Below are 13,875 nucleotides of genomic sequence, written 5' to 3' on the forward strand. Positions count from 1 at the left end.
TCCACATAGTTTAGGAATCTTCTAAAATTTAATTTATTTGGAGGAGAGAGGGAGGAATAGAAAGTGTCTGGAGAGATGGCTTAGCAGTTAAGGTGCTTGCCTGCAAAGGACCTGGGTTCGATTTCCCAGGACCCACATAAGCCCGATGCAGAAGGTGGTGCATGTGTCTGGAGTTTGTAGTGGCTGGAGGCACTGGCATGCCTATTCTCTACCTACTTATCTCTCTCTGCTTCTCTCTCTCATAAATAAATTAATAACTAAATATTTTAAAGTACTATTTTCTTTTTAAAGGCAGAGTATGGGCATGCCAGGGCCTCGGGTCACCTGCAAATATGTGTCATTTCGTGCACCTGGCTTTACATGGGTACTGGAGAATCAATCCCAGGCTGATAGGCTTCATAAGCAAATACTTTAACAACTGAGGCATCTCCACAGCCCATATTTTAGGAAATCTAAGGTCAGAGCTAGAAACATTATGCCCCAAAACTTTCATCTAATATATTTAAAAACTTAAAAGGACATCAAGTTTATAATTGATGCTATATCCTTGTTGATGTCAATGGAATGTTTCCTTTTAACCCAAAATTTTTGATAAAAGCTGGCACACCAGGAAAGTCTGCCCTGTAGATGCCATTACCCTTCTCCTCCTCCTTTCACTGTGGGTGAGAATGAATGCATGCCCCTGGCCCTGTATGAGACACACCACTTAGATGCATTGTTCAGATGCTCTCAGAGGGACTTATCGCTCCACCCACAATGTTAAGAGTCTGGCCGTGATCATATGACGGCTTGGCCCATGCCTTGATGTCTCACCATCCCAACTACATCCCGAGTAAGAAGTGGAGATTTGGGGGTCCCCACAGGCACTCGCCTCGACCAGCAGACAAGGGGGCCATTTTGAGAAGAATCCTGAAGATTCTCAAGAGAGAAGTCTAGCTGATTTTTGTTTTTTTTTTTTTTTTTGAGGTAGGGTCTCACTCTAGCTGAGGCTGACCTGGAATTCACTATGTAGTCTCAGGGTGGCCTCGAACTCATGGCGATCCTCCGACCTCTGCCTCCCGAGTGCTGGGATTAAAGGCATGCGCCACCACGCCTGGCTTAGCTAAATTTTTACTAAGTAAATAATGAAGTTAAATTCTTCTATTGACTACCAGGGACATTTCAAAGTGTGAGAATTTAAACAGGTTAAAAAGACATGCCTGGGTCTATTAGCTAGTAAGTCTAGAACTAGACTGCAAGGCTAGGTTTTTTTCCGGCTGTGAAATTTGCATTGTAATCCTTGCATTGTGTTATACAAGATGGTAAGTAAAGATGACTAACGCTTATTTTTATTTTTCAGATTATTGTGGCTGCTTATGACTCAACACAGAGTTCGGGGAATGCAGATGTTCAATGAGATAACACACATATATAAGGTAATCATAGAAGTATTAGCAGTTTTTTAAAATTAGGTTTACCCTTGTTCTATATTGTTTTGGATAGAGAGCTGCTTATCACTTCACATGTGAGAAGCAACTGTAACCAGCTCACAGAGAGGAGAATTTGTACAGATTACCTTTAAGTTGTATATTAAATGCTATTAATATGATTGTTGGTTCTGTCTTTATGAATGGTGTGCTGAACTGTGGTCGTGGGCTCAGTCTGCCCCGGCCACTGTGGTTTAGAAAAGACTTAGTATGGCCACAGTTTGTTTCTACAAAACTTGGTGGGACCTTTAATATCAGGGGAAAAAACAAGGTTTTAGATACAAATGGGGTCATGCACAAAGGTCTCTGTCATAGTGGAATATAGTCTACATATTTGGAGTAAGACAACATGGTGCATTATTGATGCTAAGCAGGTCTATTTCTGGAACATCTGGGGAATGTAAATGTATAATAGAGTATCCTTACATTCACTCAGCTGGACAGATTCTCTTTCACTGAAATATACCATGCTTTCAGAAACCCCCCCTTGGGCCACATCCAGATAGGAGCATAATAGACCCCTTATATGTAGAAAACACTGGTGTACCTTGATGGGCTTTGGCCATGCTTGTATGTGGTTGGCCTGGCATTCCTGGTAATGGACTCGCTTGAACCTCGAGGTTGGTTTGCTCAGAATTTTTCTGTTTCTGCCAGACCCCTTCCTGTTGATTCCTGTTTAATTCACTAAGTCAAAATTATCTGTGTGACATCATAAGCATTTAAGTACAGCATCTAAAAACAGTCTAACGCTCTGATGTATTAATTAATCTATTTGGGTGTGTTTGCCTGGAAACCTGGAATGAAGCCTGTTTTAAAACATGTTTGTTTTTAAAATGTAATCTGAAAAAGACGAGAAAATGCTGAACCTCATTAAGGTTTTCAAATAGTCTTTCTGCTTATCTAAACGCCTCATATTCCATGGTGGTTTATTTATTAGAAGTGGAAAGGGTGGCGTGAACCTATGTGTGATTCTATGGCCTTATTTTAGGAAAAATTATTCCTAAGCCCCGTCTGTTTTTATATTGGGTCTGTCTATAAGCAAGATGAAAGAAATCCTTAGGCTTTTTCAAAAACGAAGCAGTTGACATAAGAATTGAACTTGTGTGTCATTATTTTTCACACTGAGCCATAATGACATTTACTAGAAATATGCATATGCACAGTGCTGAAAATGCCAGAGTCTCTTACTGATCCCATCGCTTCTCATTCTCTCTGCTGGCTGCTCCTTTGTGGCACATGGCCACGTATGAACATGCCCGGCTCTTTCATTGTGGGTTTGGGAGATCTGAATTTGAGAGGCCTCTTATGTCCTCACGCTTGCTCAGCAAATGACAGCCTCTGAGCCATCACTTAGTGATAACTCTTCAATTTCACCCATAAACATAAGCTTATAGATGCTCAAGCCTTGGGACATCGAGGGGTTAAATGATGTAGTACATTTAAAGCGCCTGTCCCTATGTACATACACTGAAAACCTTGGCACATGTTCTAGGGTTTTCCTTTCTGCACAAAGAGAGATTTGTAAATTAAATCAATATTGTTACCTTTAACGCAGAAATATGAATTCTTGTCGGGCGTGGTGATGCACGCCTTTAATCTTAGCACTCGGGAGGCAGAGGTAGGAGGATCACCATGAGTTCGAGGCCATCCTGAGATTACATAGTGAGTTCCAGGTCAGCCTGGGCCAGAGAGAGACCTACCTCGAAAAACCAAAAATAAAAATAGAAAAAAAAGAAATATGGGGGCTAGAGAAATGGCTTAGTGGTTAAGCACTTGCCTGTGAAGCCTGAGGACCCTGGTTCGAGGCTCGATCCTCCAGGACCCAGATAAGCCAGATGCACAAGGTGGTACATGCATCTGGAGTTTGTTTGCAGTGGCTGGAGGCCCTGGGGTGCCCATTCTCTCTCTATCTGACTTTCTCTGTTTGTTTGTCTGTCGCTCTCGAGTAAATAAATAAACAAAAAAATTTTTTAAAAGAAATGAATTCCATCAGAACTACAGCTCTTCTGTCCACATCATCATCTACATTCAACAAGTGTTCGGGCGCGGCGGGAAGGGAGTTAAGCCGTGGCCACACGTGTGGAGTTGTGTGTCATGGGAACCGTCACTGCTTGTACAAGTAGGTCAGAGCCTACGAGGATCCAAGCGAGCATGCGGTGTCTGCGCTTCCCGGTGACGTGTGGGAGGGGAGATAAATGAGATATAAATAACTCGGGTCATGGACGAGTGACCAGAGCAGGTAGGGAAGTGTTGTTGGACAGCATACGAAAACACGTAGCCCCAGACTCCCAAAATAGGACACTGTAGATATGGCCCAGACCCCAGCAAATGCTATTCAAGCAGCATTTTCTACCTCCGAGTGGGTGGGGGGCGTGGGAGAAACCTGTCACTCCTGACGTGGGGTGAGGGCAAAATTTAACCACAGATCCGATACTAATCTATAGGAACTTGGGGTGGAGTTCAGTGTTAGGACATGTGCTTACCATGCGCAAGGCCCTGGCTTCGTTCCCCAGCACCCAAAATAACTGAAGTCACTGAGCACAGAAAACATTCCAAGTAAGAAAACTCTACCTTTTTCAGGGCCAGATAGAGCTCTGGGCTTTCCCGAAGACACATTAGATGCGTTACTGTTTAATTGCAAGAAGAAGAAGAAACACATGTTCCTAGGGAAAGGCATCCCAACCCCAGAACCTTCTAAAACCTCACATTGCCTGGGTCTCACTGGATGGGTTTTGATGTAGCTGCATCCAGGCATCAGTATCGTTCAAGCTTTCTAGGTGACTCTGATGTGTGGTCAGGGTTGAGAGCGAGCCCTCTATCTGCCCTGGGGTAGATCCCATGAGACTAACCCAGCTTGGGTCCCGTCACCAGGCTGTCCATTGGGAAGGTCCCTAGCCAGGCCATCCACAAGTGAGCCTGTCTACGGGTGAGTGATGTCTGCTCTTGGAGTGGCCCCAGGCCCCTAGCAGCGCAGCAGGGACCTTGTCAGGTAGCGCCTGCCTCCGGAGAGGAGCACTCACCGTTCAGTTGTAATCTGCTGCCCTGTTTTTCACATAGTCATGGCAGGGAGCTGACCCGTAGGTTTATCCTAAAGCTTTTCTGCTGGTCATTTAACCATCACCCCATAGGTTTGTTCTAAACCTTTTCTGCAGGTCATTTAACCATCACCCATAGGTTTGTTGTAAACCTTTTCTGCTGGTCATTTAACCATCACTCTCTTCCTAAATTTTCCAGTACCAAATGGAATCCTCTTGTTGCTTACTAGTCAGGGCGTTCTGCATGCAGCGCTTGAGTTTACGCATGTCCTGCTTGGCTCTTGGATCATCTGTGTTCCCCTTGGCTTATCTTGACTTCTGTAGCATTTCTGTATAGGTTCTTCTAGTATTTTATTCTTTTATTCAATAAATAGCTCCTGAAAGATAAACCCTGTGGGCCAGGCATTCTCCTGAATATGAGATATAAAACAACTTCCACATCAGGTAAAAATCCCTTCCTTGCCTGGTGGACTTATACTCAATTCAAAGAAGACAGAAAAGGAAATAGCAGTTAACAAATGTGTGTGTGTGTGTGTGTGTGTGTGTGTGTGTAAATGGGCATGTATATATGTGGCATGTTAAAGTTTTGAACACTATGGAGAAAAAAATAAGACATGGAGGGAGGGAAAGTAATGTGGATCGTGGGGTTTAATATGAACTCAGCTCTGCAGTATTGTTCAAACAAGTAGTGACGTCTCAGACCTCAGAGATGGTGACAGAGAAGGTAAATAAAAATCAGTGAAGTCTGGACAAGATTCCACACGGCTAGAAGGTGAGAGGTAGAACCCTGTATATTACCAGGAAGAGGAGAATTCCAAGCAGAGGTGTTGTGAGTGTAAAGGCCCCGAGACAGGGATGGGTGTGGGGTGTTCCAGGCACTGCTGGAAAGATCGGTGTGGCTGAGCAAAGAGAATGTGTAGGACAGAGCTGGGGCTCGTAGGAGGTAGGAAGGAAATGGCATAAGACTTTGTAGGATTTTTGTAATGATTTTGGCTTTTTCCCTGCATGAGATGGAGAGTTATCGGGACACTTAGAGCAAACGAGAAACCCAGTATTTTAACAGGTAAAATACTGTTCAGTTGAGAGTCACCTGTGGACATCATGGGTGGAAGCAGGGAGATCAGCTAGGACGCTGCTGTCGTCATCTAGTTGAGATGTGGTCATAGGGTAGACCAAAGTCACAGCTGAGATGCGTCAGGAATGGCTGGTGGTTGGCAGAGTGCTTTCTTAGCATGCATGAGGCCCTGAGTTCTATCATTGGGGGTGGGGGGATGGAGGGAAAGAGAAAGAGAGAAAGAGAGTGAGAGAGAGGAGTTATTGAGATTTTGAAGAAATGGAATATTTTGATTTCCCACACTCCTTTTCTATAGAGCTCCAGTAAGGAACCTAAACATTGCTAGTTACAGCAATAAGTTGACTTTATGACTCTTGAATACTACAAATATAGTATCTTGTCTATTTGATTTTTTAACTTTTTAATTGACAACTTCCATAAGTATAAGCAATATACCATGATCATAATCCTCTCTCACCATCCTCCCGCTTCCCCCAAATTTCCCCTCCAGTGAATCCCTTATTCTTTCCAACTTGTCTGTCTTCTATTTTAATGTCTTCATTCTTTCCTTCATTTTTTTTTCTCTTTTTGTTTATTTTTATTTATTTATTTGAGAGCAACAGAGAGCTAGAGAGAGAGAGGGAGAGAATGGGTGCGCCAGGGCCTCCAGCCACTGCAAACAAACTCCAGACGCGTGCGCCCCCTTGTGTGTCTGGCTAATGTGGGTCCTGGGGAGCCGAGCCTCGAACTGGGGTCCTTAGGCTTCACAGGCAAGCGCTTAACCGCTAAGCCATCTCTCCAGCCCCTTTTCCTCCATTTTGCAGGTCTTGTGTAGGTGGCATCAGCCACTGTGAGGTCATGAATATCAAGGCCACTTTGTTTCTGGAAGTCAGTATTGTAAGCACACCTCCCCTTCCTTTGGCTCTTACATTCCTTCTGCCCCCCCTCTTTTCCAGTTGTCTCTGACCGTTTGAGGGTGTGGTAAGAAATGTTTCTTTAGTGCTGAGCACTCCACTGTCACTTGTCAGCACTTTGGTGAGTTTTGAGTGACCCTGGTTCTCAGCACCATCTGCAAAGAGAAGCTTCAGTAGCACTATTATGTGGGTGTAAACTTACGTATTTAGAGAGCAGTTCAGTGGGTATAATATATCCATTTAGCCACATAACAGTATGCCTTTTTTTTTTTTTTGGTTTTTCAAGGTAGGGTCTCACTCTGGCCCAGGCTAACCTAGAATTCACTATGGAGTCTCAGGGTGGCCTCGAACTCACAGCTATCCTCCTACCTCTGCCTCCTGAGTGCTGGGATTAAAGGCGTGCGCCACCACGCCTGGCTTAACAGTATGTCTTTTTAATAAAACAAACTACACTATTACTGACTCACTCCACTGTGACCCTTCATGATGTTCCACGGTCATCATACCCCTATTTTGCTGTACCTGCTCCTTGCAGACCATTTGCCATTAGGAGGTGTGACCTGGACTTGGGATGAGCTCTGTTACTTAGTAAATGCCTAGACTTCTCTATGGAACTATTTACCTCATTCCAAGACATGTCCCTGGAAGGTGACTGAGATAGGAATGAAGGACGAATGTGATGTTCTAATTATACTATCATAATATATACTACATATATTATTATATAATAATATATTACTCATATGTAATACATTACATATATGTTATAGTATTATAATAATATATTTTATTATTATATTGTATATATTATTAATAATAATATAATCATGTTTCAAAATAAACCAGGCCAAGAACACCTCTTGTCCCCTTTTTTCCTTCTCCCCATCCACATGCAGACCTCGCTGTAGCTTCTTGGCCCATCTTGCTTCCCGTTGCAGCATGGTGGGAAAGTAGAGCGGCGCAGAGCAATCTGATGGCTCTCTCCTCTCACAATGAAGTGCACCTTCTTTGAAAGTCTGGGAGTCACATACATATTTCTGCTATGCATTTTTTTGGGGGGGGGTTCATGATAGGGTCTTACTCTAGCTCAGGCAGACCTGGAATTCATTATATGTCTCAGGGTGGCCTCGAACTCATGGTGATCCTCCTACCTCTGCCTCTCAAGTGCTGGGATTAAAGGCGTGCGCCACCGCGACCAGCTCTGCTGTACATTTTTAACAACTGGGAGAATTTCCAGATACGTGTACACTCATGTTCGTCGTTCACTCAGCAGTTATTTACTGAGTACATGTGTGTGCTGGGCACGGGGAGAGAGGAGTGAGCAAGGGCACAAGCCCTGAGTCCCAGGAGCTGACCTCACCGTGCAGGAGACAGACCACGCACAAGACCAAGCATACGTGTAAATCACACAGCCAGTAAAGGCAACGCTGTGAAGAGAGGCTCAGGGGTTAAGGCGCTTGCCTGCATAGCCTAACGACCTGGGTTTGATTCCCCAGTATCCACATAAAGCCAGATGCACAAAGTGGTGCATGCATCTAGAATTTGTTTTGCAGTAGCTGGAGGCCCTGGCACACCCATTCTCTCTGTGTCTCCTATCTCTCTGCTTGCAAATAAATAAATAAGTAAATAAATAAATATATATTTTTTAAAGAGCAGTTTAGGACCATGAAAAAGGGAATGCTGGCACCGTATACGGCTATCACTCAGCCAGAGCACCTCCAACTGTGACATTTGAGCAAAAAGACCAGAAGGAAGTGAGAGAAAAATCTTCATGCCCATATTTAGAGCAAAATATTCCCTGTTTCAAGAAGTCTTTATGCAGTTCTTCTGTCTGTATTTGTCGCAAGTGTTTTCATCCTGTTCCGTGATTTTAACTAACCCTTTCTATGCCCTAATGACCCCCAGGGTTAGCTGTAACCCGGATCTTTCCAGATGCCATTCTAGCATAGCCAGCTGCTCATGGAGTCCTCACTCCACTTGGATTATAGCAGCTCCCCACCTTCCCCTCAGGAAACCTGCTCTTTTTGTCATCTCCATTCTTCCCGTTTCTTTTTTATTTATTTATTTATTTATTTATTTATTTGAGAGTGACAGACACAAAAAAGACAGATAGAGGGAGAGAGAGAGAATGGGTGTGCCAGGGCTTCCAGCCTCTGCAAATGAACTCCAGATGAGTGCGCCCCCTTGTGCATCTGGCTAACGTGGGACCTGGGGATCCGAGCCTCGAACCGGGGTCCTTAGGCTTCACAGGCAAGCACTTAACCGCTAAGCCATCTCTCCAGCCCCTCTTCCAGTTTCTTAAGTCAAAGTGTTCCATATTAAAAAATAAATAAATAAAAATAAAAAAAGGTTGTGCTTAGCCAGGCAAGGCAAGATGTGCACTTCTTTAATCCCAACACACAGGAAGCAGAGGTCGGAGGGTTGGTGTGAGTTTGAGACCAACCTGAGATTACATAGTGAATTCCAGGTCAGTCTGGGCTAGAGGGAGGGAGACTCTACCTTGAAAAAAAAAAAAAAAAAAAAAAAAAAACTCACACAAGCTTGTGCTTGTGGGGTGAGGAGAGCTTGTTCTTATTTTGACTTTTTAGAGCTCTGAATCCAAGCCATAGCTGGATCATGAGTTACATATATCGAGAAAAACTTAAAAATGAAGGGCTGGAGAGATGGCTTAGCGGTTAAGCGCTTGCCTGTGAAGCCTAAGGACCCCGGTTCGAGGCTTGGATCCCCAGGACCCATGTTAGCCAGATGCACAAGGGGGCGCACGCGTCTGGAGTTCGTTTGCAGAGGCTGGAAGCCCTGGCGCGCCCATTCTCTCTCTCTCCCTCTATCTGTCTTTCTCTCTGTGTCTGTCGCTCTCAAATAAATAAATAAATACTTTTTAAAAAAATGAAGAAATTGAGGTGAAATAGAAAGCAGAGCAGTAATACAGGTGCCTACAGGGGAATGAATATCTGATAGAACAGTGAGAGCCAAAGGTAAGGGTGAGTGAGCCTGGAATTCAGGGGGTGTGACATCACATCTTACGTCATAATGCCTGAAAGAGTGGTTGGTCCCCTCTGTGTCTCAGCACAGCGGGGTTAGTTGACAGAGTGGGGGCTTGTAGCCCCGGGGATTCAGAAGAGACTTATGGGAACAGTTTATACAAAGTCCACCTGAAGTATTTTCTATTCCTGGCCTCTGGAACCATTGTGGAACCTGGTTGGACATCCAGAGACATAACCATCATATCAAAAGGAGAAAAGAAGAATGAACAAGCCAGTGACTATTCAAACTGCTCGTAGACAAACTAACCCTCTTTGTGGATGTATCTATAGTTAAGCAAAACATTTGACTGAAGTGTTAGGAAAGGGAGGTCCAGGGCAAGAGACGGGTAAGAATTAAATATCCCAACCAAATTAATTTTAACACCAACAATGGAAAGGAAGTAAGTAGTCAGTGTCCTTCTATTTTAATTTCTTGTAAGTTTCCCAGTATTCAAATCCTCAGTACAGAAGGTTCTTGCTGTTTTGCTCAACTGAGTTCCTGGAACTCACATGTAGATCCCCTAAATCAGGAGATCAGAAATCAGAACAGTACAGTGTTTGGGAACTGTGTTCTCCACCCAAGGGTTTAGCTTTGAACAAACAGCAGGTGTGACCTTGAGCATCGTTTAGAAGTGACTGTGGTCCAGTTCCGCTTTTCCAGCTCTTTATGAAGGGTAGGTTCCACGCTAGTGACTACTGCTCTGTGGGATCATCCCCCAGGCTCTCCGTGCTAGGTTGTAGGATGTGTGTTCCAGTCACAGATGGGAGTCACAATTGTACCTCAGTACAAACCTGAGATGCCTAGTTTTCCAGCAGATATTTTGCCAATGATGTCAAGCCTGAATTTCCCATAAAAGTGGTTGCTGGAGACTGAACAATTTTCCTTGTGATGTGGAATGAGCTTGGACGTTGGAATCTGACAGACCTGCACTGGAATTTTCACTCTGCTGTTCACAGGCGTTGGAACCTTGAAGACATTATTTAATCTGTCTGCAGATTTTATTTTCTACAGAGCAAGCCAATACCTACCTCTTGAACTTAGTGTGGAGGTTCAGCAGTAATGTACTTATTGCCTGGTAGTCAGTAGACACACTAGCAATAACAATCAATTGTTAGATCTTTCCTTTCTTTTCTTTTTTTTAAATTTTTTTTGTTTTATTATTTATTTATTTGAGAGTGACAGAGAGAGAAAGAGGCAGAGAGAAAGAGAGAGAGAGAGAGAATGGGCACGCCAGGGCCTCCAGCCACTGCAATGGACTCCAGATGCATATGCCCCCTTGTGCATCTGGCTAACGTGGGTCCTGGGGAATCAGCCTCAAACCGGGGTCCTTAGGCTTCACAGACAAGTGCTTAACCACTAAGCCATCTCTCCACCCAGATCTTTCCTTTCTTGTTTAATACAAATCAAAGACTTGGCTCTTTCCAACTTTTTTTTTTCTTTTACTTTTTAAAGGCATTCTTTTCTTAGTGTGGTACCTCCAGTTCGGCTCCAAACACCAGTAAGTGAAATGTCCCCCCATCAACATGCTTCTGAATCTTATATGTGTGTGTGTTTTTTTCTTTTGCTTCTTCCTATATCAAATCAGAACATTAGAGTGAGTGGTACTTCTGTCATTGGAGAAAAGTGAGTAGTTGGAAATGCTACCTTGCAATTAACCTTGTATATCATTGAAGATTTGAAAGGAAGTCTCATTTGACCCCAGCAAGCCCTCTACATTGCTCCTATATAATTCTGAGTTAAAGAAAAGAGACAAAATATAGAGTTGTTGAATCCTCATTTGATTACGTGTGTGTGTGTATGTGTGTGTGTGTGTGTGTGTGTGTGTGTGTGTGTTGCCGTGGTAAAGCTCATTCCATGATGGGCGAGACCTTAGTGCCGAGGAAGGTTTTCTTAATGTTAAATCTTGCATTTTCATTCCCACATTTTATCTTGGTGTTACCAGGGCAACCCAAGTATATAATTTCATTTTCTCTTTGAAGTTGATGCCTGTAAGGCTATTATACCTCATGCTGACTCACTGAGGTTCTTATAGTTATTTTCTAGTTTAATTCCTGCAGCTACTTTCCTGGGGTAGATGCTTTCTGCATTGGGTTCTGTAATTACCACAGCTGGTCTCTGCTGGTAGAGAGGTTAACCATTTGAGGGGATTATAAATCCCATTGATAATTAGGAAAAAAAAAAAAAGCTATGGATTTTCTTAGCAGATAAGTGCCAATTTAAGAAATAGTGATGAAAAATGTTGGCTGCTTCTGCGTGAGAATGAAAATACTTAGTAGCAGAGGCCAGTAAGTTGAAAAGGAGACATAAAGGGTGGAGAAAGGAAGGGAGGAGGATACTTAATAGGTTGATATTGTATATATGTAATTACAATGATTGTAATGGGGAGGTAATATGATGGAGAATGGAATTTCAAACGGGAAAGTGTGGGGGTGGGGAGGGAGGGAACTACCATGGGATATATTTTATAATCATGAAAAATGTTAATAAAAATTAAAAAAAAAAAAAAAGAAAAATGTTGGCTGGATAGAAGTTGTTCAAAAATTTCTTGTCCAAATCTCTCACTCCTAGGATTTGAGTAGAGCTTGAAAGAGTTGGGCATGACAAAGAATCTACGGGAAAGAAAGTCTAGTTCCAAGTTCTGCTTAGGAGAGTTACATCTGTTTATCTCCAGTTTCCTTGCTTCATTCCCTGGCAATTTTGTGCTTCTTAGATTTATATATTTATTTTTTAAATTTTTGAGGCTATTTTATTTTATTTTGATCTTGAGACAGGATTTCATGTAGTCCAGGCTGGCCTCACATTCACTATGTAGCAAAGGCTTGCCTCAAATTCCCAATCCCCCTGCCTCCACCTCCCTGGTGCTTGGATTAGACCCTATCCTCTCTGAGGGACATTGGAAGACTGCTTGTCATGCGCCTCTGTAAGAGCGAGACTGGCTCAGACAAACCCTTTGAGTTTGAGTTGGTGTGAAGAGCTGAGGACTAAAGAAAATCTAGTCTCCTTGAATATGTCTGTTGCCCCCATGTTCTAACATAGCTTCTTATTTATCTTTGATTCCCAGTGACAATGACTGGTTTTAAAAATATGGAAATAGCTGAACATGGTGGCACACGCCTTTAATCCCAGCACTCGGGAGGCAGAGGTAGGAGGATTGCCGTGAGGTTGAGGCCACCCTCCATAGTGAAACCCAGGTCAGCCTGGGCTAGAGTGAGACCCTACGTCGAAAAATCAAAAAAAAAGTATATATATATATACTTTTAGTCATTATACACACACACACACACACACACACACACACACACACACACACACACTAGGCATGGTGGTGCACGCCTTTAATACCAGCACTTGGAAGGCAGAGGTAGGAAGATCATCATGAGTTCAATACCATCTTGAGACTACGTGGTGAATTCCAGGTCAGCCTGGCCTATAGAGAGCCTGTACCTTGAAACAACAACAACAACAAAAAAGCTGAACTAGGGAAGGAGAAGGAAGGACAGAAGAAAGGGGAAAGGGAGGAAAGGAGGGGAAGGAGGGCAGCAAAGGAAAGGAAAAAAGAGAGATGGAAGAAAGGAGGAAGAACTAAAGGAGGAAAATAAAAGCAACATGGATGAATGTCATAGGAACGTGAAGAGAAGTAGCTGTGCATAGAAAGAAACGTAAAGGAATAAAACCAAGAGAGTCCCAGCATGTAGAAACGATATGAACTGGACTGGTGTTGTAGCTCAGTGGTAGAGCACTTGCCTAACATGTCTAAGATTTTGGGTTCAAGCCCCAACACCACCCAAAGAAAATGTGCACTAGGAAGATGACTCAGTAGTTAACGTGCTTGTTTGCAAAGCCCACGACCCAGATTCAATTCCCCAGCCACCATGTAAAGCCAGATGCAAAAAGTGGTGTATGTGTCTGGTATTTGGCATACACACACACACACACACACACACACACACACACACACACGTGCATGCACGCAAATGAATAGATTAAAAAAAATTAAATCTGTGGACACAGAACATATAGATATATGCCAATCAATTTTTTTTTTTTTGATTGTTCAAAGAGTGGATTTCTATGTGTAGCTCAGAAGTCATTTCCCAGGGGGAATTCTAGATGGCTTTTGAGTGAGGTCACTGTGGCATTTGGACACATGCGGTGGATAAAAGCAGTCTTTGGCCCTTACTGTCAAATGTGTTCAGTCTCAAGAAGGCACCAGGCAGCCCTTTGGGAAGGCCTGGCTCCCTGAGATGCCAGAGTAGCTTGGGCTGCTGAGGTACGGCGTTGATGTCACACTGACCTGGAGTTGAGGTGCTGGCGAAGGCCAAGCTAGTGTGGGTCAGGGTTGGCTCACACCATCTTAAAGGCAGTGTGCCTCAGTGACCACT

General features: G+C 43.4%; 1 protein-coding gene across 1 annotated transcript in view; it reads left to right on the forward strand.

The window, feature by feature from the left end:
* The window catches only part of Lrrc8c (leucine rich repeat containing 8 VRAC subunit C), a 101,781-nt gene that overhangs the window by 27,232 nt on the left and 60,674 nt on the right, over positions 1-13,875 (forward strand). The window contains exon 2 of the mRNA XM_045138302.1: positions 1,340-1,415. The gene's annotated coding sequence lies outside the window, so the exon portion shown is untranslated. The remainder of the gene's footprint in view (positions 1-1,339; positions 1,416-13,875) is intronic.

This window comes from Jaculus jaculus, chromosome 19, assembly GCF_020740685.1.
Source record: "Jaculus jaculus isolate mJacJac1 chromosome 19, mJacJac1.mat.Y.cur, whole genome shotgun sequence".
Taxonomy (NCBI): Eukaryota; Metazoa; Chordata; class Mammalia; order Rodentia; family Dipodidae; genus Jaculus; species Jaculus jaculus.